We start from the raw sequence: 26,607 nt of genomic DNA, 5'->3' as shown, positions 1-26,607 counted from the left end.
GCTAAACAAAATTGTCTTTGGAGCCAAAGACAAACGATTACAGGTCACCACAGATACACCTAAAAACTAGCAACCAGCGCAGAAATCTGGGTGTTGTGATGGACTCGCATCTAAACACATTAAGACAAAAACAAAGTCAGCCTACTACCACTTTAAAAACATATCAAGGTTAAAAGATCTGATGTCTCAACTGGGAAGAGTAGTCTGTGCATTCATCTATAGTAGCTTGATTATTGTGACAACATTTTTACGGGTATTTCGAATCGACACTACCTAGCGGCATCTCCCTGATGGTCTAGTGGTTAGGATTCGGCGCTCTCACCGCCGCGGCCCGGGTTCGATTCCCGGTCAGGGAACTGCTCTTTTTCTATGATACATTTCTCACAATATACACCAGAGGGTTTCAACAAGTTGAAAGATCAACGGCCACATGTACAGAGAGTGCGGTGCACAAGGATTGCGCGTACGCTCACGGTGGGATGTTCAAAAAGTGACTAGAATGTGAAAACTTGCCCTGGGTTCCATTCCCAGTCAGGGAACTGTGCTTTCCTTTACTAGATTTCTCACTCTACGCCTGCTGTCTCTTCTCCTGAGTTGTGCCCTTTCACTTGAATTATCTGCCTCAACGCGATCATACAGAATTACGCCATAGGCGCTAATTGCTCCTCACAGGAATGTTGTTTGGCAGCGCCATCCCTGCGTTCAAGGAACTCTCAGTCCAGACAGTTTTCACAGTGTTCCACGCTGGTGGAACCGCCTGCCAGCTGCTATCAGAACAGCGATGTCCCTCTCTAACTTCAAGAGGCTCTTGAAAGCATACGTTTTTGATTGGAGAAAAACTAATCTCCATGTTCCTTTTGACATCTATAAAGACAAACTTCCCTCTCATAATTTACAACTAAGGAATGCAAGGAAGTACTACTTTTCTGACATCATTGCCAAAAAAAGTCACAATGATATATTTTTGAATGCAGATGATGGGAAAAAAGTCAGTCTTATTGTTACTGGATATCAGTGTTGCACTTGATACAGTTGACCGAAATATTTTACTCAAACCACTATAGAACTGGGCGGGTCTTTCTGGAACTGTACTAAAGTGGTTCAAAACATACTTAGAGAACAGGAAGTACTTTGTGTCAACAGGTAACTTTACATCAGAGAAGACAAGAATCACATGTGGAGTTCCCCAAGGTTCCAGTCTGGGAGCTCTTCTGTTCAATATCTACATTTCTCGAGCTAAACAAAATTGTCTTTGGAGCCAAAGACAAACGATTACAGGTCACCACAGATACACCTAAAAACTAGCAACCAGCGCAGAAATCTGGGTGTTGTGATGGACTCGCACCTAAACACATTAAGACAAAAACAAAGTCAGCCTACTACCACTTTAAAAACATATCAAGGTTAAAAGATCTGATGTCTCAACTGGGAAGAGTAGTCTGTGCATTCATCTATAGTAGCTTGATTATTGTGACAACATTTTTACGGGTATTTCGAATCGACACTACCTAGCGGCATCTCCCTGATGGTCTAGTGGTTAGGATTCGGCGCTCTCACCGCCGCGGCCCGGGTTCGATTCCCGGTCAGGGAACTGCTCTTTTTCTATGATACATTTCTCACAATATACACCAGAGGGTTTCAACAAGTTGAAAGATCAACGGCCACATGTACAGAGAGTGCGGTGCACAAGGATTGCGCGTACGCTCACGGTGGGATGTTCAAAAAGTGACTAGAATGTGAAAACTTGCCCTGGGTTCCATTCCCAGTCAGGGAACTGTGCTTTCCTTTACTAGATTTCTCACTCTACGCCTGCTGTCTCTTCTCCTGAGTTGTGCCCTTTCACTTGAATTATCTGCCTCAACGCGATCATACAGAATTACGCCATAGGCGCTAATTGCTCCTCACAGGAATGTTGTTTGGCAGCGCCATCCCTACGTTCAAGGAACTCTCAGTCCAGACAGTTTTCACAGTGTTCCACGCTGGTGGAACCGCCTGCCAGCTGCTATCAGAACAGCGATGTCCCTCTCTAACTTCAAGAGGCTCTTGAAAGCATACGTTTTTGATTGGAGAAAAACTAATCTCCAGGTTCCTTTTGACATCTATAAAGACAAACTTCCCTCTCATAATTTACAACTAAGGAATGCAAGGAAGTACTACTTTTCTGACATCATTGCCAAAAAAAGTCACAATGATATATTTTTGAATGCAGATGATGGGAAAAAAGTCAGTCTTATTGTTACTGGATATCAGTGTTGCACTTGATACAGTTGACCGAAATATTTTACTCAAACCACTATAGAACTGGGCGGGTCTTTCTGGAACTGTACTAAAGTGGTTCAAAACATACTTAGAGAACAGGAAGTACTTTGTGTCAACAGGTAACTTTACATCAGAGAAGACAAGAATCACATGTGGAGTTCCCCAAGGTTCCAGTCTGGGAACTCTTCTGTTCAATATCTACATTTCTCGAGCTAAACAAAATTGTCTTTGGAGCCAAAGACAAACGATTACAGGTCACCACAGATACACCTAAAAACTAGCAACCAGCGCAGAAATCTGGGTGTTGTGATGGACTCGCACCTAAACACATTAAGACAAAAACAAAGTCAGCCTACTACCACTTTAAAAACATATCAAGGTTAAAAGATCTGATGTCTCAACTGGGAAGAGTAGTCTGTGCATTCATCTATAGTAGCTTGATTATTGTGACAACATTTTTACGGGTATTTCGAATCGACACTACCTAGCGGCATCTCCCTGATGGTCTAGTGGTTAGGATTCGGCGCTCTCACCGCCGCGGCCCGGGTTCGATTCCCGGTCAGGGAACTGCTCTTTTTCTATGATACATTTCTCACAATATACACCAGAGGGTTTCAACAAGTTGAAAGATCAACGGCCACATGTACAGAGAGTGCGGTGCACAAGGATTGCGCGTACGCTCACGGTGGGATGTTCAAAAAGTGACTAGAATGTGAAAACTTGCCCTGGGTTCCATTCCCAGTCAGGGAACTGTGCTTTCCTTTAATAGATTTCTCACTCTACGCCTGCTGTCTCTTCTCCTGAGTTGTGCCCTTTCACTTGAATTATCTGCCTCAACGCGATCATACAGAATTACGTCATAGGCGCTAATTGCTCCTCACAGGAATGTTGTTTGGCAGCGCCATCCCTACGTTCAAGGAACTCTCAGTCCAGACAGTTTTCACAGTGTTCCACGCTGGTGGAACCGCCTGCCAGCTGCTATCAGAACAGCGATGTCCCTCTCTAACTTCAAGAGGCTCTTGAAAGCATACGTTTTTGATTGGAGAAAAACTAATCTCCAGGTTCCTTTTGACATCTATAAAGACAAACTTCCCTCTCATAATTTACAACTAAGGAATGCAAGGAAGTACTACTTTTCTGACATCATTGCCAAAAAAAGTCACAATGATATATTTTTGAATGCAGATGATGGGAAAAAAGTCAGTCTTATTGTTACTGGATATCAGTGTTGCACTTGATACAGTTGACCGAAATATTTTACTCAAACCACTATAGAACTGGGCGGGTCTTTCTGGAACTGTACTAAAGTGGTTCAAAACATACTTAGAGAACAGGAAGTACTTTGTGTCAACAGGTAACTTTACATCAGAGAAGACAAGAATCACATGTGGAGTTCCCCAAGGTTCCAGTCTGGGAGCTCTTCTGTTCAATATCTACATTTCTCGAGCTAAACAAAATTGTCTTTGGAGCCAAAGACAAACGATTACAGGTCACCACAGATACACCTAAAAACTAGCAACCAGCGCAGAAATCTGGGTGTTGTGATGGACTCGCACCTAAACACATTAAGACAAAAACAAAGTCAGCCTACTACCACTTTAAAAACATATCAAGGTTAAAAGATCTGATGTCTCAACTGGGAAGAGTAGTCTGTGCATTCATCTATAGTAGCTTGATTATTGTGACAACATTTTTACGGGTATTTCGAATCGACACTACCTAGCGGCATCTCCCTGATGGTCTAGTGGTTAGGATTCGGCGCTCTCACCGCCGCGGCCCGGGTTCGATTCCCGGTCAGGGAACTGCTCTTTTTCTATGATACATTTCTCACAATATACACCAGAGGGTTTCAACAAGTTGAAAGATCAACGGCCACATGTACAGAGAGTGCGGTGCACAAGGATTGCGCGTACGCTCACGGTGGGATGTTCAAAAAGTGACTAGAATGTGAAAACTTGCCCTGGGTTCCATTCCCAGTCAGGGAACTGTGCTTTCCTTTACTAGATTTCTCACTCTACGCCTGCTGTCTCTTCTCCTGAGTTGTGCCCTTTCACTTGAATTATCTGCCTCAACGCGATCATACAGAATTACGCCATAGGCGCTAATTGCTCCTCACAGGAATGTTGTTTGGCAGCGCCATCCCTACGTTCAAGGAACTCTCAGTCCAGACAGTTTTCACAGTGTTCCACGCTGGTGGAACCGCCTGCCAGCTGCTATCAGAACAGCGATGTCCCTCTCTAACTTCAAGAGGCTCTTGAAAGCATACGTTTTTGATTGGAGAAAAACTAATCTCCAGGTTCCTTTTGACATCTATAAAGACAAACTTCCCTCTCATAATTTACAACTAAGGAATGCAAGGAAGTACTACTTTTCTGACATCATTGCCAAAAAAAGTCACAATGATATATTTTTGAATGCAGATGATGGGAAAAAAGTCAGTCTTATTGTTACTGGATATCAGTGTTGCACTTGATACAGTTGACCGAAATATTTTACTCAAACCACTATAGAACTGGGCGGGTCTTTCTGGAACTGTACTAAAGTGGTTCAAAACATACTTAGAGAACAGGAAGTACTTTGTGTCAACAGGTAACTTTACATCAGAGAAGACAAGAATCACATGTGGAGTTCCCCAAGGTTCCAGTCTGGGAGCTCTTCTGTTCAATATCTACATTTCTCGAGCTAAACAAAATTGTCTTTGGAGCCAAAGACAAACGATTACAGGTCACCACAGATACACCTAAAAACTAGCAACCAGCGCAGAAATCTGGGTGTTGTGATGGACTCGCACCTAAACACATTAAGACAAAAACAAAGTCAGCCTACTACCACTTTAAAAACATATCAAGGTTAAAAGATCTGATGTCTCAACTGGGAAGAGTAGTCTGTGCATTCATCTATAGTAGCTTGATTATTGTGACAACATTTTTACGGGTATTTCGAATCGACACTACCTAGCGGCATCTCCCTGATGGTCTAGTGGTTAGGATTCGGCGCTCTCACCGCCGCGGCCCGGGTTCGATTCCCGGTCAGGGAACTGCTCTTTTTCTATGATACATTTCTCACAATATACACCAGAGGGTTTCAACAAGTTGAAAGATCAACGGCCACATGTACAGAGAGTGTGGTGCACAAGCATTGCGCGTACGCTCACGGTGGGATGTTCAAAAAGTGACTAGAATGTGAAAACTTGCCCTGGGTTCCATTCCCAGTCAGGGAACTGTGCTTTCCTTTACTAGATTTCTCACTCTACGCCTGCTGTCTCTTCTCCTGAGTTGTGCCCTTTCACTTGAATTATCTGCCTCAACGCGATCATACAGAATTACGCCATAGGCGCTAATTGCTCCTCACAGGAATGTTGTTTGGCAGCGCCATCCCTACGTTCAAGGAACTCTCAGTCCAGACAGTTTTCACAGTGTTCCACGCTGGTGGAACCGCCTGCCAGCTGCTATCAGAACAGCGATGTCCCTCTCTAACTTCAAGAGGCTCTTGAAAGCATACGTTTTTGATTGGAGAAAAACTAATCTCCAGGTTCCTTTTGACATCTATAAAGACAAACTTCCCTCTCATAATTTACAACTAAGGAATGCAAGGAAGTACTACTTTTCTGACATCATTGCCAAAAAAAGTCACAATGATATATTTTTGAATGCAGATGATGGGAAAAAAGTCAGTCTTATTGTTACTGGATATCAGTGTTGCACTTGATACAGTTGACCGAAATATTTTACTCAAACCACTATAGAACTGGGCGGGTCTTTCTGGAACTGTACTAAAGTGGTTCAAAACATACTTAGAGAACAGGAAGTACTTTGTGTCAACAGGTAACTTTACATCAGAGAAGACAAGAATCACATGTGGAGTTCCCCAAGGTTCCAGTCTGGGAGCTCTTCTGTTCAATATCTACATTTCTCGAGCTAAACAAAATTGTCTTTGGAGCCAAAGACAAACGATTACAGGTCACCACAGATACACCTAAAAACTAGCAACCAGCGCAGAAATCTGGGTGTTGTGATGGACTCGCACCTAAACACATTAAGACAAAAACAAAGTCAGCCTACTACCACTTTAAAAACATATCAAGGTTAAAAGATCTGATGTCTCAACTGGGAAGAGTAGTCTGTGCATTCATCTATAGTAGCTTGATTATTGTGACAACATTTTTACGGGTATTTCGAATCGACACTACCTAGCGGCATCTCCCTGATGGTCTAGTGGTTAGGATTCGGCGCTCTCACCGCCGCGGCCCGGGTTCGATTCCCGGTCAGGGAACTGCTCTTTTTCTATGATACATTTCTCACAATATACACCAGAGGGTTTCAACAAGTTGAAAGATCAACGGCCACATGTACAGAGAGTGCGGTGCACAAGGATTGCGCGTACGCTCACGGTGGGATGTTCAAAAAGTGACTAGAATGTGAAAACTTGCCCTGGGTTCCATTCCCAGTCAGGGAACTGTGCTTTCCTTTACTAGATTTCTCACTCTACGCCTGCTGTCTCTTCTCCTGAGTTGTGCCCTTTCACTTGAATTATCTGCCTCAACGCGATCATACAGAATTACGCCATAGGCGCTAATTGCTCCTCACAGGAATGTTGTTTGGCAGCGCCATCCCTACGTTCAAGGAACTCTCAGTCCAGACAGTTTTCACAGTGTTCCACGCTGGTGGAACCGCCTGCCAGCTGCTATCAGAACAGCGATGTCCCTCTCTAACTTCAAGAGGCTCTTGAAAGCATACGTTTTTGATTGGAGAAAAACTAATCTCCAGGTTCCTTTTGACATCTATAAAGACAAACTTCCCTCTCATAATTTACAACTAAGGAATGCAAGGAAGTACTACTTTTCTGACATCATTGCCAAAAAAAGTCACAATGATATATTTTTGAATGCAGATGATGGGAAAAAAGTCAGTCTTATTGTTACTGGATATCAGTGTTGCACTTGATACAGTTGACCGAAATATTTTACTCAAACCACTATAGAACTGGGCGGGTCTTTCTGGAACTGTACTAAAGTGGTTCAAAACATACTTAGAGAACAGGAAGTACTTTGTGTCAACAGGTAACTTTACATCAGAGAAGACAAGAATCACATGTGGAGTTCCCCAAGGTTCCAGTCTGGGAGCTCTTCTGTTCAATATCTACATTTCTCGAGCTAAACAAAATTGTCTTTGGAGCCAAAGACAAACGATTACAGGTCACCACAGATACACCTAAAAACTAGCAACCAGCGCAGAAATCTGGGTGTTGTGATGGACTCGCACCTAAACACATTAAGACAAAAACAAAGTCAGCCTACTACCACTTTAAAAACATATCAAGGTTAAAAGATCTGATGTCTCAACTGGGAAGAGTAGTCTGTGCATTCATCTATAGTAGCTTGATGATTGTGACAACATTTTTACGGGTATTTCGAATCGACACTACCTAGCGGCATCTCCCTGATGGTCTAGTGGTTAGGATTCGGCGCTCTCACCGCCGCGGCCCGGGTTCGATTCCCGGTCAGGGAACTGCTCTTTTTCTATGATACATTTCTCACAATATACACCAGAGGGTTTCAACAAGTTGAAAGATCAACGGCCACATGTACAGAGAGTGCGGTGCACAAGGATTGCGCGTACGCTCACGGTGGGATGTTCAAAAAGTGACTAGAATGTGAAAACTTGCCCTGGGTTCCATTCCCAGTCAGGGAACTGTGCTTTCCTTTACTAGATTTCTCACTCTACGCCTGCTGTCTCTTCTCCTGAGTTGTGCCCTTTCACTTGAATTATCTGCCTCAACGCGATCATACAGAATTACGCCATAGGCGCTAATTGCTCCTCACAGGAATGTTGTTTGGCAGCGCCATCCCTACGTTCAAGGAACTCTCAGTCCAGACAGTTTTCACAGTGTTCCACGCTGGTGGAACCGCCTGCCAGCTGCTATCAGAACAGCGATGTCCCTCTCTAACTTCAAGAGGCTCTTGAAAGCATACGTTTTTGATTGGAGAAAAACTAATCTCCATGTTCCTTTTGACATCTATAAAGACAAACTTCCCTCTCATAATTTACAACTAAGGAATGCAAGGAAGTACTACTTTTCTGACATCATTGCCAAAAAAAGTCACAATGATATATTTTTGAATGCAGATGATGGGAAAAAAGTCAGTCTTATTGTTACTGGATATCAGTGTTGCACTTGATACAGTTGACCGAAATATTTTACTCAAACCACTATAGAACTGGGCGGGTCTTTCTGGAACTGTACTAAAGTGGTTCAAAACATACTTAGAGAACAGGAAGTACTTTGTGTCAACAGGTAACTTTACATCAGAGAAGACTAGAATCACATGTGGAGTTCCCCAAGGTTCCAGTCTGGGAGCTCTTCTGTTCAATATCTACATTTCTCGAGCTAAACAAAATTGTCTTTGGAGCCAAAGACAAACGATTACAGGTCACCACAGATACACCTAAAAACTAGCAACCAGCGCAGAAATCTGGGTGTTGTGATGGACTCGCACCTAAACACATTAAGACAAAAACAAAGTCAGCCTACTACCACTTTAAAAACATATCAAGGTTAAAAGATCTGATGTCTCAACTGGGAAGAGTAGTCTGTGCATTCATCTATAGTAGCTTGATTATTGTGACAACATTTTTACGGGTATTTCGAATTGACACTACCTAGCGGCATCTCCCTGATGGTCTAGTGGTTAGGATTCGGCGCTCTCACCGCCGCGGCCCGGGTTCGATTCCCGGTCAGGGAACTGCTCTTTTTCTATGATACATTTCTCACAATATACACCAGAGGGTTTCAACAAGTTGAAAGATCAACGGCCACATGTACAGAGAGTGCGGTGCACAAGGATTGCGCGTACGCTCACGGTGGGATGTTCAAAAAGTGACTAGAATGTGAAAACTTGCCCTGGGTTCCATTCCCAGTCAGGGAACTGTGCTTTCCTTTACTAGATTTCTCACTCTACGCCTGCTGTCTCTTCTCCTGAGTTGTGCCCTTTCACTTGAATTATCTGCCTCAACGCGATCATACAGAATTACGCCATAGGCGCTAATTGCTCCTCACAGGAATGTTGTTTGGCAGCGCCATCCCTACGTTCAAGGAACTCTCAGTCCAGACAGTTTTCACAGTGTTCCACGCTGGTGGAACCGCCTGCCAGCTGCTATCAGAACAGCGATGTCCCTCTCTAACTTCAAGAGGCTCTTGAAAGCATACGTTTTTGATTGGAGAAAAACTAATCTCCAGGTTCCTTTTGACATCTATAAAGACAAACTTCCCTCTCATAATTTACAACTAAGGAATGCAAGGAAGTACTACTTTTCTGACATCATTGCCAAAAAAAGTCACAATGATATATTTTTGAATGCAGATGATGGGAAAAAAGTCAGTCTTATTGTTACTGGATATCAGTGTTGCACTTGATACAGTTGACCGAAATATTTTACTCAAACCACTATAGAACTGGGCGGGTCTTTCTGGAACTGTACTAAAGTGGTTCAAAACATACTTAGAGAACAGGAAGTACTTTGTGTCAACAGGTAACTTTACATCAGAGAAGACAAGAATCACATGTGGAGTTCCCCAAGGTTCCAGTCTGGGAGCTCTTCTGTTCAATATCTACATTTCTCGAGCTAAACAAAATTGTCTTTGGAGCCAAAGACAAACGATTACAGGTCACCACAGATACACCTAAAAACTAGCAACCAGCGCAGAAATCTGGGTGTTGTGATGGACTCGCACCTAAACACATTAAGACAAAAACAAAGTCAGCCTACTACCACTTTAAAAACATATCAAGGTTAAAAGATCTGATGTCTCAACTGGGAAGAGTAGTCTGTGCATTCATCTATAGTAGCTTGATTATTGTGACAACATTTTTACGGGTATTTCGAATCGACACTACCTAGCGGCATCTCCCTGATGGTCTAGTGGTTAGGATTCGGCGCTCTCACCGCCGCGGCCCGGGTTCGATTCCCGGTCAGGGAACTGCTCTTTTTCTATGATACATTTCTCACAATATACACCAGAGGGTTTCAACAAGTTGAAAGATCAACGGCCACATGTACAGAGAGTGCGGTGCACAAGGATTGCGCGTACGCTCACGGTGGGATGTTCAAAAAGTGACTAGAATGTGAAAACTTGCCCTGGGTTCCATTCCCAGTCAGGGAACTGTGCTTTCCTTTACTAGATTTCTCACTCTACGCCTGCTGTCTCTTCTCCTGAGTTGTGCCCTTTCACTTGAATTATCTGCCTCAACGCGATCATACAGAATTACGCCATAGGCGCTAATTGCTCCTCACAGGAATGTTGTTTGGCAGCGCCATCCCTACGTTCAAGGAACTCTCAGTCCAGACAGTTTTCACAGTGTTCCACGCTGGTGGAACCGCCTGCCAGCTGCTATCAGAACAGCGATGTCCCTCTCTAACTTCAAGAGGCTCTTGAAAGCATACGTTTTTGATTGGAGAAAAACTAATCTCCATGTTCCTTTTGACATCTATAAAGACAAACTTCCCTCTCATAATTTACAACTAAGGAATGCAAGGAAGTACTACTTTTCTGACATCATTGCCAAAAAAAGTCACAATGATATATTTTTGAATGCAGATGATGGGAAAAAAGTCAGTCTTATTGTTACTGGATATCAGTGTTGCACTTGATACAGTTGACCGAAATATTTTACTCAAACCACTATAGAACTGGGCGGGTCTTTCTGGAACTGTACTAAAGTGGTTCAAAACATACTTAGAGAACAGGAAGTACTTTGTGTCAACAGGTAACTTTACATCAGAGAAGACTAGAATCACATGTGGAGTTCCCCAAGGTTCCAGTCTGGGAGCTCTTCTGTTCAATATCTACATTTCTCGAGCTAAACAAAATTGTCTTTGGAGCCAAAGACAAACGATTACAGGTCACCACAGATACACCTAAAAACTAGCAACCAGCGCAGAAATCTGGGTGTTGTGATGGACTCGCACCTAAACACATTAAGACAAAAACAAAGTCAGCCTACTACCACTTTAAAAACATATCAAGGTTAAAAGATCTGATGTCTCAACTGGGAAGAGTAGTCTGTGCATTCATCTATAGTAGCTTGATTATTGTGACAACATTTTTACGGGTATTTCGAATCGACACTACCTAGCGGCATCTCCCTGATGGTCTAGTGGTTAGGATTCGGCGCTCTCACCGCCGCGGCCCGGGTTCGATTCCCGGTCAGGGAACTGCTCTTTTTCTATGATACATTTCTCACAATATACACCAGAGGGTTTCAACAAGTTGAAAGATCAACGGCCACATGTACAGAGAGTGCGGTGCACAAGGATTGCGCGTACGCTCACGGTGGGATGTTCAAAAAGTGACTAGAATGTGAAAACTTGCCCTGGGTTCCATTCCCAGTCAGGGAACTGTGCTTTCCTTTACTAGATTTCTCACTCTACGCCTGCTGTCTCTTCTCCTGAGTTGTGCCCTTTCACTTGAATTATCTGCCTCAACGCGATCATACAGAATTACGTCATAGGCGCTAATTGCTCCTCACAGGAATGTTGTTTGGCAGCGCCATCCCTACGTTCAAGGAACTCTCAGTCCAGACAGTTTTCACAGTGTTCCACGCTGGTGGAACCGCCTGCCAGCTGCTATCAGAACAGCGATGTCCCTCTCTAACTTCAAGAGGCTCTTGAAAGCATACGTTTTTGATTGGAGAAAAACTAATCTCCAGGTTCCTTTTGACATCTATAAAGACAAACTTCCCTCTCATAATTTACAACTAAGGAATGCAAGGAAGTACTACTTTTCTGACATCATTGCCAAAAAAAGTCACAATGATATATTTTTGAATGCAGATGATGGGAAAAAAGTCAGTCTTATTGTTACTGGATATCAGTGTTGCACTTGATACAGTTGACCGAAATATTTTACTCAAACCACTATAGAACTGGGCGGGTCTTTCTGGAACTGTACTAAAGTGGTTCAAAACATACTTAGAGAACAGGAAGTACTTTGTGTCAACAGGTAACTTTACATCAGAGAAGACAAGAATCACATGTGGAGTTCCCCAAGGTTCCAGTCTGGGAGCTCTTCTGTTCAATATCTACATTTCTCGAGCTAAACAAAATTGTCTTTGGAGCCAAAGACAAACGATTACAGGTCACCACAGATACACCTAAAAACTAGCAACCAGCGCAGAAATCTGGGTGTTGTGATGGACTCGCACCTAAACACATTAAGACAAAAACAAAGTCAGCCTACTACCACTTTAAAAACATATCAAGGTTAAAAGATCTGATGTCTCAACTGGGAAGAGTAGTCTGTGCATTCATCTATAGTAGCTTGATTATTGTGACAACATTTTTACGGGTATTTCGAATCGACACTACCTAGCGGCATCTCCCTGATGGTCTAGTGGTTAGGATTCGGCGCTCTCACCGCCGCGGCCCGGGTTCGATTCCCGGTCAGGGAACTGCTCTTTTTCTATGATACATTTCTCACAATATACACCAGAGGGTTTCAACAAGTTGAAAGATCAACGGCCACATGTACAGAGAGTGCGGTGCACAAGGATTGCGCGTACGCTCACGGTGGGATGTTCAAAAAGTGACTAGAATGTGAAAACTTGCCCTGGGTTCCATTCCCAGTCAGGGAACTGTGCTTTCCTTTACTAGATTTCTCACTCTACGCCTGCTGTCTCTTCTCCTGAGTTGTGCCCTTTCACTTGAATTATCTGCCTCAACGCGATCATACAGAATTACGCCATAGGCGCTAATTGCTCCTCACAGGAATGTTGTTTGGCAGCGCCATCCCTACGTTCAAGGAACTCTCAGTCCAGACAGTTTTCACAGTGTTCCACGCTGGTGGAACCGCCTGCCAGCTGCTATCAGAACAGCGATGTCCCTCTCTAACTTCAAGAGGCTCTTGAAAGCATACGTTTTTGATTGGAGAAAAACTAATCTCCAGGTTCCTTTTGACATCTATAAAGACAAACTTCCCTCTCATAATTTACAACTAAGGAATGCAAGGAAGTACTACTTTTCTGACATCATTGCCAAAAAAAGTCACAATGATATATTTTTGAATGCAGATGATGGGAAAAAAGTCAGTCTTATTGTTACTGGATATCAGTGTTGCACTTGATACAGTTGACCGAAATATTTTACTCAAACCACTATAGAACTGGGCGGGTCTTTCTGGAACTGTACTAAAGTGGTTCAAAACATACTTAGAGAACAGGAAGTACTTTGTGTCAACAGGTAACTTTACATCAGAGAAGACAAGAATCACATGTGGAGTTCCCCAAGGTTCCAGTCTGGGAGCTCTTCTGTTCAATATCTACATTTCTCGAGCTAAACAAAATTGTCTTTGGAGCCAAAGACAAACGATTACAGGTCACCACAGATACACCTAAAAACTAGCAACCAGCGCAGAAATCTGGGTGTTGTGATGGACTCGCACCTAAACACATTAGGACAAAAACAAAGTCAGCCTACTACCACTTTAAAAACATATCAAGGTTAAAAGATCTGATGTCTCAACTGGGAAGAGTAGTCTGTGCATTCATCTATAGTAGCTTGATTATTGTGACAACATTTTTACGGGTATTTCGAATCGACACTACCTAGCAGCATCTCCCTGATGGTCTAGTGGTTAGGATTCGGCGCTCTCACCGCCGCGGCCCGGGTTCGATTCCCGGTCAGGGAACTGCTCTTTTTCTATGATACATTTCTCACAATATACACCAGAGGGTTTCAACAAGTTGAAAGATCAACGGCCACATGTACAGAGAGTGCGGTGCACAAGGATTGCGCGTACGCTCACGGTGGGATGTTCAAAAAGTGACTAGAATGTGAAAACTTGCCCTGGGTTCCATTCCCAGTCAGGGAACTGTGCTTTCCTTTACTAGATTTCTCACTCTACGCCTGCTGTCTCTTCTCCTGAGTTGTGCCCTTTCACTTGAATTATCTGCCTCAACGCGATCATACAGAATTACGCCATAGGCGCTAATTGCTCCTCACAGGAATGTTGTTTGGCAGCGCCATCCCTACGTTCAAGGAACTCTCAGTCCAGACAGTTTTCACAGTGTTCCACGCTGGTGGAACCGCCTGCCAGCTGCTATCAGAACAGCGATGTCCCTCTCTAACTTCAAGAGGCTCTTGAAAGCATACGTTTTTGATTGGAGAAAAACTAATCTCCAGGTTCCTTTTGACATCTATAAAGACAAACTTCCCTCTCATAATTTACAACTAAGGAATGCAAGGAAGTACTACTTTTCTGACATCATTGCCAAAAAAAGTCACAATGATATATTTTTGAATGCAGATGATGGGAAAAAAGTCAGTCTTATTGTTACTGGATATCAGTGTTGCACTTGATACAGTTGACCGAAATATTTTACTCAAACCACTATAGAACTGGGCGGGTCTTTCTGGAACTGTACTAAAGTGGTTCAAAACATACTTAGAGAACAGGAAGTACTTTGTGTCAACAGGTAACTTTACATCAGAGAAGACAAGAATCACATGTGGAGTTCCCCAAGGTTCCAGTCTGGGAGCTCTTCTGTTCAATATCTACATTTCTCGAGCTAAACAAAATTGTCTTTGGAGCCAAAGACAAACGATTACAGGTCACCACAGATACACCTAAAAACTAGCAACCAGCGCAGAAATCTGGGTGTTGTGATGGACTCGCACCTAAACACATTAAGACAAAAACAAAGTCAGCCTACTACCACTTTAAAAACATATCAAGGTTAAAAGATCTGATGTCTCAACTGGGAAGAGTAGTCTGTGCATTCATCTATAGTAGCTTGATTATTGTGACAACATTTTTACGAGTATTTCGAATTGACACTACCTAGCGGCATCTCCCTGATGGTCTAGTGGTTAGGATTCGGCGCTCTCACCGCCGCGGCCTGGGTTCGATTCCCGGTCAGGGAACTGCTCTTTTTCTATGATACATTTCTCACAATATACACCAGAGGGTTTCAACAAGTTGAAAGATCAACGGCCACATGTACAGAGAGTGCGGTGCACAAGGATTGCGCGTACGCTCACGGTGGGATGTTCAAAAAGTGACTAGAATGTGAAAACTTGCCCTGGGTTCCATTCCCAGTCAGGGAACTGTGCTTTCCTTTACTAGATTTCTCACTCTACGCCTGCTGTCTCTTCTCCTGAGTTGTGCCCTTTCACTTGAATTATCTGCCTCAACGCGATCATACAGAATTACGCCATAGGCGCTAATTGCTCCTCACAGGAATGTTGTTTGGCAGCGCCATCCCTACGTTCAAGGAACTCTCAGTCCAGACAGTTTTCACAGTGTTCCACGCTGGTGGAACCGCCTGCCAGCTGCTATCAGAACAGCGATGTCCCTCTCTAACTTCAAGAGGCTCTTGAAAGCATACGTTTTTGATTGGAGAAAAACTAATCTCCAGGTTCCTTTTGACATCTATAAAGACAAACTTCCCTCTCATAATTTACAACTAAGGAATGCAAGGAAGTACTACTTTTCTGACATCATTGCCAAAAAAAGTCACAATGATATATTTTTGAATGCAGATGATGGGAAAAAAGTCAGTCTTATTGTTACTGGATATCAGTGTTGCACTTGATACAGTTGACCGAAATATTTTACTCAAACCACTATAGAACTGGGCGGGTCTTTCTGGAACTGTACTAAAGTGGTTCAAAACATACTTAGAGAACAGGAAGTACTTTGTGTCAACAGGTAACTTTACATCAGAGAAGACAAGAATCACATGTGGAGTTCCCCAAGGTTCCAGTCTGGGAGCTCTTCTGTTCAATATCTACATTTCTCGAGCTAAACAAAATTGTCTTTGGAGCCAAAGACAAACGATTACAGGTCACCACAGATACACCTAAAAACTAGCAACCAGCGCAGAAATCTGGGTGTTGTGATGGACTCGCACCTAAACACATTAAGACAAAAACAAAGTCAGCCTACTACCACTTTAAAAACATATCAAGGTTAAAAGATCTGATGTCTCAACTGGGAAGAGTAGTCTGTGCATTCATCTATAGTAGCTTGATTATTGTGACAACATTTTTACGGGTATTTCGAATCGACACTACCTAGCGGCATCTCCCTGATGGTCTAGTGGTTAGGATTCGGCGCTCTCACCGTCGCGGCCCGGGTTCGATTCCCGGTCAGGGAACTGCTCTTTTTCTATGATACATTTCTCACAATATACACCAGAGGGTTTCAACAAGTTGAAAGATCAACGGCCACATGTACAGAGAGTGCGGTGCACAAGGATTGCGCGTACGCTCACGGTGGGATGTTCAAAAAGTGACTAGAATGTGAAAACTTGCCCTGGGTTCCATTCCCAGTCAGGGAACTGTGCTTTCCTTTACTAGATTTCTCACTCTACGCCTGCTGTCTCTTCTCCTGAGTTGTGCCCTTTCACTTGAATTATCTGCCTCAACGCGATCATACAGAATTACGCCATAGGCGCTAATTGCTCCTCACAGGAATGTTGTTTGGCAGCGCCATCCCTACGTTCAAGGAACTCTCAGTCCAGACAGTTTTCACAGTGTTCCACGCTGGTGGAACCGCCTGCCAGCTGCTATCAGAACAGCGATGTCCCTCTCTAACTTCAAGAGGCTCTTGAAAGCATACGTTTTTGATTGGAGAAAAACTAATCTCCAGGTTCCTTTTGACATCTATAAAGACAAACTTCCCTCTCATAATTTACAACTAAGGAATGCAAGGAAGTACTACTTTTCTGACATCATTGCCAAAAAAAGTCACAATGATATATTTTTGAATGCAGATGATGGGAAAAAAGTCAGTCTTATTGTTACTGGATATCAGTGTTGCACTTGATACAGTTGACCGAAATATTTTACTCAAACCACTATAGAACTGGGCGGGTCTTTCTGGAACTGTACTAAAGTGGTTCAAAACATACTTAGAGAACAGGAAGTACTTTGTGTCAACAGGTAACTTTACATCAGAGAAGACAAGAATCACATGTGGAGTTCCCCAAGGTTCCAGTCTGGGAGCTCTTCTGTTCAATATCTACATTTCTCGAGCTAAACAAAATTGTCTTTGGAGCCAAAGACAAACGATTACAGGTCACCACAGATACACCTAAAAACTAGCAACCAGCGCAGAAATCTGGGTGTTGTGATGGACTCGCACCTAAACACATTAAGACAAAAACAAAGTCAGCCTACTACCACTTTAAAAACATATCAAGGTTAAAAGATCTGATGTCTCAACTGGGAAGAGTAGTCTGTGCATTCATCTATAGTAGCTTGATTATTGTGACAACATTTTTACGGGTATTTCGAATTGACACTTCCTAGCGGCATCTCCCTGATGGTCTAGTGGTTAGGATTCGGCGCTCTCACCGCCGCGGCCCGGGTTCGATTCCCGGTCAGGGAACTGCTCTTTTTCTATGATACATTTCTCACAATATACACCAGAGGGTTTCAACAAGTTGAAAGATCAACGGCCACATGTACAGAGAGTGCGGTGCACAAGGATTGCGCGTACGCTCACGGTGGGATGTTCAAAAAGTGACTAGAATGTGAAAACTTGCCCTGGGTTCCATTCCCAGTCAGGGAACTGTGCTTTCCTTTACTAGATTTCTCACTCTACGCCTGCTGTCTCTTCTCCTGAGTTGTGCCCTTTCACTTGAATTATCTGCCTCAACGCGATCATACAGAATTACGTCATAGGCGCTAATTGCTCCTCACAGGAATGTTGTTTGGCAGCGCCATCCCTACGTTCAAGGAACTCTCAGTCCAGACAGTTTTCACAGTGTTCCACGCTGGTGGAACCGCCTGCCAGCTGCTATCAGAACAGCGATGTCCCTCTCTAACTTCAAGAGGCTCTTGAAAGCATACGTTTTTGATTGGAGAAAAACTAATCTCCAGGTTCCTTTTGACATCTATAAAGACAAACTTCCCTCTCATAATTTACAACTAAGGAATGCAAGGAAGTACTACTTTTCTGACATCATTGCCAAAAAAAGTCACAATGATATATTTTTGAATGCAGATGATGGGAAAAAAGTCAGTCTTATTGTTACTGGATATCAGTGTTGCACTTGATACAGTTGACCGAAATATTTTACTCAAACCACTATAGAACTGGGCGGGTCTTTCTGGAACTGTACTAAAGTGGTTCAAAACATACTTAGAGAACAGGAAGTACTTTGTGTCAACAGGTAACTTTACATCAGAGAAGACAAGAATCACATGTGGAGTTCCCCAAGGTTCCAGTCTGGGAGCTCTTCTGTTCAATATCTACATTTCTCGAGCTAAACAAAATTGTCTTTGGAGCCAAAGACAAACGATTACAGGTCACCACAGATACACCTAAAAACTAGCAACCAGCGCAGAAATCTGGGTGTTGTGATGGACTCGCACCTAAACACATTAAGACAAAAACAAAGTCAGCCTACTACCACTTTAAAAACATATCAAGGTTAAAAGATCTGATGTCTCAACTGGGAAGAGTAGTCTGTGCATTCATCTATAGTAGCTTGATTATTGTGACAACATTTTTACGGGTATTTCGAATTGACACTACCTAGCGGCATCTCCCTGATGGTCTAGTGGTTAGGATTCGGCGCTCTCACCGCCGCGGCCCGGGTTCGATTCCCGGTCAGGGAACTGCTCTTTTTCTATGATACATTTCTCACAATATACACCAGAGGGTTTCAACAAGTTGAAAGATCAACGGCCACATGTACAGAGAGTGCGGTGCACAAGGATTGCGCGTACGCTCACGGTGGGATGTTCAAAAAGTGACTAGAATGTGAAAACTTGCCCTGGGTTCCATTCCCAGTCAGGGAACTGTGCTTTCCTTTACTAGATTTCTCACTCTACGCCTGCTGTCTCTTCTCCTGAGTTGTGCCCTTTCACTTGAATTATCTGCCTCAACGCGATCATACAGAATTACGTCATAGGCGCTAATTGCTCCTCACAGGAATGTTGTTTGGCAGCGCCATCCCTACGTTCAAGGAACTCTCAGTCCAGACAGTTTTCACAGTGTTCCACGCTGGTGGAACCGCCTGCCAGCTGCTATCAGAACAGCGATGTCCCTCTCTAACTTCAAGAGGCTCTTGAAAGCATACGTTTTTGATTGGAGAAAAACTAATCTCCAGGTTCCTTTTGACATCTATAAAGACAAACTTCCCTCTCATAATTTACAACTAAGGAATGCAAGGAAGTACTACTTTTCTGACATCATTGCCAAAAAAAGTCACAATGATATATTTTTGAATGCAGATGATGGGAAAAAAGTCAGTCTTATTGTTACTGGATATCAGTGTTGCACTTGATACAGTTGACCGAAATATTTTACTCAAACCACTATAGAACTGGGCGGGTCTTTCTGGAACTGTACTAAAGTGGTTCAAAACATACTTAGAGAACAGGAAGTACTTTGTGTCAACAGGTAACTTTACATCAGAGAAGACAAGAATCACATGTGGAGTTCCCCAAGGTTCCAGTCTGGGAGCTCTTCTGTTCAATATCTACATTTCTCGAGCTAAACAAAATTGTCTTTGGAGCCAAAGACAAACGATTACAGGTCACCACAGATACACCTAAAAACTAGCAACCAGCGCAGAAATCTGGGTGTTGTGATGGACTCGCACCTAAACACATTAAGACAAAAACAAAGTCAGCCTACTACCACTTTAAAAACATATCAAGGTTAAAAGATCTGATGTCTCAACTGGGAAGAGTAGTCTGTGCATTCATCTATAGTAGCTTGATTATTGTGACAACATTTTTACGGGTATTTCGAATTGACACTACCTAGCGGCATCTCCCTGATGGTCTAGTGGTTAGGATTCGGCGCTCTCACCGCCGCGGCCCGGGTTCGATTCCCGGTCAGGGAACTGCTCTTTTTCTATGATACATTTCTCACAATATACACCAGAGGGTTTCAACAAGTTGAAAGATCAACGGCCACATGTACAGAGAGTGCGGTGCACAAGGATTGCGCGTACGCTCACGGTGGGATGTTCAAAAAGTGACTAGAATGTGAAAACTTGCCCTGGGTTCCATTCCCAGTCAGGGAACTGTGCTTTCCTTTACTAGATTTCTCACTCTACGCCTGCTGTCTCTTCTCCTGAGTTGTGCCCTTTCACTTGAATTATCTGCCTCAACGCGATCATACAGAATTACGCCATAGGCGCTAATTGCTCCTCACAGGAATGTTGTTTGGCAGCGCCATCCCTACGTTCAAGGAACTCTCAGTCCAGACAGTTTTCACAGTGTTCCACGCTGGTGGAACCGCCTGCCAGCTGCTATCAGAACAGCGATGTCCCTCTCTAACTTCAAGAGGCTCTTGAAAGCATACGTTTTTGATTGGAGAAAAACTAATCTCCAGGTTCCTTTTGACATCTATAAAGACAAACTTCCCTCTCATAATTTACAACTAAGGAATGCAAGGAAGTACTACTTTTCTGACATCATTGCCAAAAAAAGTCACAATGATATATTTTTGAATGCAGATGATGGGAAAAAAGTCAGTCTTATTGTTACTGGATATCAGTGTTGCACTTGATACAGTTGACCGAAATATTTTACTCAAACCACTATAGAACTGGGCGGGTCTTTCTGGAACTGTACTAAAGTGGTTCAAAACATACTTAGAGAACAGGAAGTACTTTGTGTCAACAGGTAACTTTACATCAGAGAAGACAAGAATCACATGTGGAGTTCCCCAAGGTTCCAGTCTGGGAGCTCTTCTGTTCAATATCTACATTTCTCGAGCTAAACAAAATTGTCTTTGGAGCCAAAGACAAACGATTACAGGTCACCACAGATACACCTAAAAACTAGCAACCAGCGCAGAAATCTGGGTGTTGTGATGGACTCGCACCTAAACACATTAAGACAAAAACAAAGTCAGCCTACTACCACTTTAAAAACATATCAAGGTTAAAAGATCTGATGTCTCAACTGGGAAGAGTAGTCTGTGCATTCATCTATAGTAGCTTGATTATTGTGACAACATTTTTACGGGTATTTCGAATTGACACTACCTAGCGGCATCTCCCTGATGGTCTAGTGGTTAGGATTCGGCGCTCTCACCGCTGCGGCCCGGGTTCGATTCCCGGTCAGGGAACTGCTCTTTTTCTATGATACATTTCTCACAATATACACCAGAGGGTTACAACAAGTTGAAAGATCAACGGCCACATGTACAGAGAGTGCGGTGCACAAGGATTGCGCGTACGCTCACGGTGGGATGTTCAAAAAGTGACTAGAATGTGAAAACTTGCCCTGGGTTCCATTCCGAGTCAGGCAACTGTGCTTTCCTTTACTAGATTTCTCACTCTACGCCTGCTGTCTCTTCTCCTGAGTTGTGCCCTTTCACTTGAATTATCTGCCTCAACGCGATCATACAGAATTACGCCATAGGCGCTAATTGCTCCTCACAGGAATGTTGTTTGGCAGCGCCATCCCTACGTTCAAGGAACTCTCAGTCCAGACAGTTTTCACAGTGTTCCACGCTGGTGGAACCGCCTGCCAGCTGCTATCAGAACAGCGATGTCCCTCTCTAACTTCAAGAGGCTCTTGAAAGCATACGTTTTTGATTGGAGAAAAACTAATCTCCAGGTTCCTTTTGACATCTATAAAGACAAACTTCCCTCTCATAATTTACAACTAAGGAATGCAAGGAAGTACTACTTTTCTGACATCATTGCCAAAAAAAGTCACAATGATATATTTTTGAATGCAGATGATGGGAAAAAAGTCAGTCTTATTGTTACTGGATATCAGTGTTGCACTTGATACAGTTGACCGAAATATTTTACTCAAACCACTATAGAACTGGGCGGGTCTTTCTGGAACTGTACTAAAGTGGTTCAAAACATACTTAGAGAACAGGAAGTACTTTGTGTCAACAGGTAACTTTACATCAGAGAAGACAAGAATCACATGTGGAGTTCCCCAAGGTTCCAGTCTGGGAGCTCTTCTGTTCAATATCTACATTTCTCGAGCTAAACAAAATTGTCTTTGGAGCCAAAGACAAACGATTACAGGTCACCACAGATACACCTAAAAACTAGCAACCAGCGCAGAAATCTGGGTGTTGTGATGGACTCGCACCTAAACACATTAAGACAAAAACAAAGTCAGCCTACTACCACTTTAAAAACATATCAAGGTTAAAAGATCTGATGTCTCAACTGGGAAGAGTAGTCTGTGCATTCATCTATAGTAGCTTGATTATTGTGACAACATTTTTACGGGTATTTCGAATTGACACTACCTAGCGGCATCTCCCTGATGGTCTAGTGGTTAGGATTCGGCGCTCTCACCGCCGCGGCCCGGGTTCGATTCCCGGTCAGGGAACTGCTCTTTTTCTATGATACATTTCTCACAATATACACCAGAGGGTTTCAACAAGTTGAAAGATCAACGGCCACATGTACAGAGAGTGCGGTGCACAAGGATTGCGCGTACGCTCACGGTGGGATGTTCAAAAAGTGACTAGAATGTGAAAACTTGCCCTGGGTTCCATTCCCAGTCAGGGAACTGTGCTTTCCTTTACTAGATTTCTCACTCTACGCCTGCTGTCTCTTCTCCTGAGTTGTGCCCTTTCACTTGAATTATCTGCCTCAACGCGATCATACAGAATTACGCCATAGGCGCTAATTGCTCCTCACAGGAATGTTGTTTGGCAGCGCCATCCCTACGTTCAAGGAACTCTCAGTCCAGACAGTTTTCACAGTGTTCCACGCTGGTGGAACCGCCTGCCAGCTGCTATCAGAACAGCGATGTCCCTCTCTAACTTCAAGAGGCTCTTGAAAGCATACGTTTTTGATTGGAGAAAAACTAATCTCCAGGTTCCTTTTGACATCTATAAAGACAAACTTCCCTCTCATAATTTACAACTAAGGAATGCAAGGAAGTACTACTTTTCTGACATCATTGCCAAAAAAAGTCACAATGATATATTTTTGAATGCAGATGATGGGAAAAAAGTCAGTCTTATTGTTACTGGATATCAGTGTTGCACTTGATACAGTTGACCGAAATATTTTACTCAAACCACTATAGAACTGGGCGGGTCTTTCTGGAACTGTACTAAAGTGGTTCAAAACATACTTAGAGAACAGGAAGTACTTTGTGTCAACAGGTAACTTTACATCAGAGAAGACAAGAATCACATGTGGAGTTCCCCAAGGTTCCAGTCTGGGAGCTCTTCTGTTCAATATCTACATTTCTCGAGCTAAACAAAATTGTCTTTGGAGCCAAAGACAAACGATTACAGGTCACCACAGATACACCTAAAAACTAGCAACCAGCGCAGAAATCTGGGTGTTGTGATGGACTCGCACCTCAAACACATTAAGACAAAAACAAAGTCAGCCTACTACCACTTTAAAAACATATCAAGGTTAAAAGATCTGATGTCTCAACTGGGAAGAGTAGTCTGTGCATTCATCTATAGTAGCTTGATTATTGTGACAACATTTTTACGGGTATTTCGAATTGACACTTCCTAGCGGCATCTCCCTGATGGTCTAGTGGTTAGGATTCGGCGCTCTCACCGCCGCGGCCCGGGTTCGATTCCCGGTCAGGCAACTGCTCTTTTTCTATGATACATTTCTCACAATATACACCAGAGGGTTTCAACAAGTTGAAAGATCAACGGCCACATGTACAGAGAGTGCGGTGCACAAGGATTGCGCGTACGCTCACGGTGGGATGTTCAAAAAGTGACTAGAATGTGAAAACTTGCCCTGGGTTCCATTCCCAGTCAGGGAACTGTGCTTTCCTTTACTAGATTTCTCACTCTACGCCTGCTGTCTCTTCTCCTGAGTTGTGCCCTTTCACTTGAATTATCTGCCTCAACGCGATCATACAGAATTACGTCATAGGCGCTAATTGCTCCTCACAGGAATGTTGTTTGGCAGCGCCATCCCTACGTTCAAGGAACTCTCAGTCCAGACAGTTTTCACAGTGTTCCACGCTGGTGGAACCGCCTGCCAGCTGCTATCAGAACAGCGATGTCCCTCTCTAACTTCAAGAGGCTCTTGAAAGCATACGTTTTTGATTGGAGAAAAACTAATCTCCAGGTTCCTTTTGACATCTATAAAGACAAACTTCCCTCTCATAATTTACAACTAAGGAATGCAAGGAAGTACTACTTTTCTGACATCATTGCCAAAAAAAGTCACAATGATATATTTTTGAATGCAGATGATGGGAAAAAAGTCAGTCTTATTGTTACTGGATATCAGTGTTGCACTTGATACAGTTGACCGAAATATTTTACTCAAACCACTATAGAACTGGGCGGGTCTTTCTGGAACTGTACTAAAGTGGTTCAAAACATACTTAGAGAACAGGAAGTACTTTGTGTCAACAGGTAACTTTACATCAGAGAAGACAAGAATCACATGTGGAGTTCCCCAAGGTTCCAGTCTGGGAGCTCTTCTGTTCAATATCTACATTTCTCGAGCTAAACAAAATTGTCTTTGGAGCCAAAGACAAACGATTACAGGTCACCACAGATACACCTAAAAACTAGCAACCAGCGCAGAAATCTGGGTGTTGTGATGGACTCGCACCTAAACACATTAAGACAAAAACAAAGTCAGCCTACTACCACTTTAAAAACATATCAAGGTTAAAAGATCTGATGTCTCAACTGGGAAGAGTAGTCTGTGCATTCATCTATAGTAGCTTGATTATTGTGACAACATTTTTACGGGTATTTCGAATTGACACTACCTAGCGGCATCTCCCTGATGGTCTAGTGGTTAGGATTCGGCGCTCTCACCGCCGCGGCCCGGGTTCGATTCCCGGTCAGGGAACTGCTCTTTTTCTATGATACATTTCTCACAATATACACCAGAGGGTTTCAACAAGTTGAAAGATCAACGGCCACATGTACAGAGAGTGCGGTGCACAAGGATTGCGCGTACGCTCACGGTGGGATGTTCAAAAAGTGACTAGAATGTGAAAACTTGCCCTGGGTTCCATTCCCAGTCAGGGAACTGTGCTTTCCTTTACTAGATTTCTCACTCTACGCCTGCTGTCTCTTCTCCTGAGTTGTGCCCTTTCACTTGAATTATCTGCCTCAACGCGATCATACAGAATTACGCCATAGGCGCTAATTGCTCCTCACAGGAATGTTGTTTGGCAGCGCCATCCCTACGTTCAAGGAACTCTCAGTCCAGACAGTTTTCACAGTGTTCCACGCTGGTGGAACCGCCTGCCAGCTGCTATCAGAACAGCGATGTCCCTCTCTAACTTCAAGAGGCTCTTGAAAGCATACGTTTTTGATTGGAGAAAAACTAATCTCCAGGTTCCTTTTGACATCTATAAAGACAAACTTCCCTCTCATAATTTACAACTAAGGAATGCAAGGAAGTACTACTTTTCTGACATCATTGCCAAAAAAAGTCACAATGATATATTTTTGAATGCAGATGATGGGAAAAAAGTCAGTCTTATTGTTACTGGATATCAGTGTTGCACTTGATACAGTTGACCGAAATATTTTACTCAAACCACTATAGAACTGGGCGGGTCTTTCTGGAACTGTACTAAAGTGGTTCAAAACATACTTAGAGAACAGGAAGTACTTTGTGTCAACAGGTAACTTTACATCAGAGAAGACAAGAATCACATGTGGAGTTCCCCAAGGTTCCAGTCTGGGAGCTCTTCTGTTCAATATCTACATTTCTCGAGCTAAACAAAATTGTCTTTGGAGCCAAAGACAAACGATTACAGGTCACCACAGATACACCTAAAAACTAGCAACCAGCGCAGAAATCTGGGTGTTGTGATGGACTCGCACCTAAACACATTAAGACAAAAACAAAGTCAGCCTACTACCACTTTAAAAACATATCAAGGTTAAAAGATCTGATGTCTCAACTGGGAAGAGTAGTCTGTGCATTCATCTATAGTAGCTTGATTATTGTGACAACATTTTTACGGGTATTTCGAATTGACACTACCTAGCGGCATCTCCCTGATGGTCTAGTGGTTAGGATTCGGCGCTCTCACCGCCGCGGCCCGGGTTCGATTCCCGGTCAGGGAACTGCTCTTTTTCTATGATACATTTCTCACAATATACACCAGAGGGTTACAACAAGTTGAAAGATCAACGGCCACATGTACAGAGAGTGCGGTGCACAAGGATTGCGCGTACGCTCACGGTGGGATGTTCAAAAAGTGACTAGAATGTGAAAACTTGCCCTGGGTTCCATTCCGAGTCAGGCAACTGTGCTTTCCTTTACTAGATTTCTCACTCTACGCCTGCTGTCTCTTCTCCTGAGTTGTGCCCTTTCACTTGAATTATCTGCCTCAACGCGATCATACAGAATTACGCCATAGGCGCTAATTGCTCCTCACA

The 26,607-nt window shown here is 43.2% G+C and overlaps 1 protein-coding gene and 22 non-coding genes across 23 annotated transcripts in view; 22 read left to right on the top strand and 1 right to left on the bottom strand.

The window, feature by feature from the left end:
* The window catches only part of cpne2 (copine II), a 313,754-nt gene that overhangs the window by 42,429 nt on the left and 244,718 nt on the right, over nucleotides 1–26,607 (bottom strand). The window lies entirely within an intron of this gene.
* On the top strand, nucleotides 285–356 carry trnae-cuc (transfer RNA glutamic acid (anticodon CUC)). The gene has a single exon. It is a non-coding gene; the product is annotated as a tRNA-Glu (tRNA).
* On the top strand, nucleotides 1,520–1,591 carry trnae-cuc (transfer RNA glutamic acid (anticodon CUC)). The gene has a single exon. It is a non-coding gene; the product is annotated as a tRNA-Glu (tRNA).
* trnae-cuc (transfer RNA glutamic acid (anticodon CUC)) lies at nucleotides 2,755–2,826 on the top strand. Its single transcript has one exon. It is a non-coding gene; the product is annotated as a tRNA-Glu (tRNA).
* On the top strand, nucleotides 3,990–4,061 carry trnae-cuc (transfer RNA glutamic acid (anticodon CUC)). Its single transcript has one exon. It is a non-coding gene; the product is annotated as a tRNA-Glu (tRNA).
* trnae-cuc (transfer RNA glutamic acid (anticodon CUC)) lies at nucleotides 5,225–5,296 on the top strand. The gene has a single exon. It is a non-coding gene; the product is annotated as a tRNA-Glu (tRNA).
* Nucleotides 6,460–6,531, top strand: trnae-cuc (transfer RNA glutamic acid (anticodon CUC)). Its single transcript has one exon. It is a non-coding gene; the product is annotated as a tRNA-Glu (tRNA).
* On the top strand, nucleotides 7,695–7,766 carry trnae-cuc (transfer RNA glutamic acid (anticodon CUC)). The gene has a single exon. It is a non-coding gene; the product is annotated as a tRNA-Glu (tRNA).
* trnae-cuc (transfer RNA glutamic acid (anticodon CUC)) lies at nucleotides 8,930–9,001 on the top strand. Its single transcript has one exon. It is a non-coding gene; the product is annotated as a tRNA-Glu (tRNA).
* trnae-cuc (transfer RNA glutamic acid (anticodon CUC)) lies at nucleotides 10,165–10,236 on the top strand. Its single transcript has one exon. It is a non-coding gene; the product is annotated as a tRNA-Glu (tRNA).
* trnae-cuc (transfer RNA glutamic acid (anticodon CUC)) lies at nucleotides 11,400–11,471 on the top strand. Its single transcript has one exon. It is a non-coding gene; the product is annotated as a tRNA-Glu (tRNA).
* On the top strand, nucleotides 12,635–12,706 carry trnae-cuc (transfer RNA glutamic acid (anticodon CUC)). Its single transcript has one exon. It is a non-coding gene; the product is annotated as a tRNA-Glu (tRNA).
* trnae-cuc (transfer RNA glutamic acid (anticodon CUC)) lies at nucleotides 13,870–13,941 on the top strand. Its single transcript has one exon. It is a non-coding gene; the product is annotated as a tRNA-Glu (tRNA).
* On the top strand, nucleotides 15,105–15,176 carry trnae-cuc (transfer RNA glutamic acid (anticodon CUC)). The gene has a single exon. It is a non-coding gene; the product is annotated as a tRNA-Glu (tRNA).
* On the top strand, nucleotides 16,340–16,411 carry trnae-cuc (transfer RNA glutamic acid (anticodon CUC)). The gene has a single exon. It is a non-coding gene; the product is annotated as a tRNA-Glu (tRNA).
* trnae-cuc (transfer RNA glutamic acid (anticodon CUC)) lies at nucleotides 17,575–17,646 on the top strand. Its single transcript has one exon. It is a non-coding gene; the product is annotated as a tRNA-Glu (tRNA).
* Nucleotides 18,810–18,881, top strand: trnae-cuc (transfer RNA glutamic acid (anticodon CUC)). The gene has a single exon. It is a non-coding gene; the product is annotated as a tRNA-Glu (tRNA).
* trnae-cuc (transfer RNA glutamic acid (anticodon CUC)) lies at nucleotides 20,045–20,116 on the top strand. The gene has a single exon. It is a non-coding gene; the product is annotated as a tRNA-Glu (tRNA).
* Nucleotides 21,280–21,351, top strand: trnae-cuc (transfer RNA glutamic acid (anticodon CUC)). The gene has a single exon. It is a non-coding gene; the product is annotated as a tRNA-Glu (tRNA).
* Nucleotides 22,515–22,586, top strand: trnae-cuc (transfer RNA glutamic acid (anticodon CUC)). Its single transcript has one exon. It is a non-coding gene; the product is annotated as a tRNA-Glu (tRNA).
* Nucleotides 23,751–23,822, top strand: trnae-cuc (transfer RNA glutamic acid (anticodon CUC)). Its single transcript has one exon. It is a non-coding gene; the product is annotated as a tRNA-Glu (tRNA).
* trnae-cuc (transfer RNA glutamic acid (anticodon CUC)) lies at nucleotides 24,986–25,057 on the top strand. The gene has a single exon. It is a non-coding gene; the product is annotated as a tRNA-Glu (tRNA).
* On the top strand, nucleotides 26,221–26,292 carry trnae-cuc (transfer RNA glutamic acid (anticodon CUC)). The gene has a single exon. It is a non-coding gene; the product is annotated as a tRNA-Glu (tRNA).

Source organism: Cololabis saira, chromosome 5 (assembly GCF_033807715.1).
Source record: "Cololabis saira isolate AMF1-May2022 chromosome 5, fColSai1.1, whole genome shotgun sequence".
In the NCBI taxonomy this organism is placed as follows: domain Eukaryota; kingdom Metazoa; phylum Chordata; class Actinopteri; order Beloniformes; family Belonidae; genus Cololabis; species Cololabis saira.
Note: the sequence above shows the minus strand (reverse complement) of the source record. Positions and strands in the feature narration are given on the sequence as shown.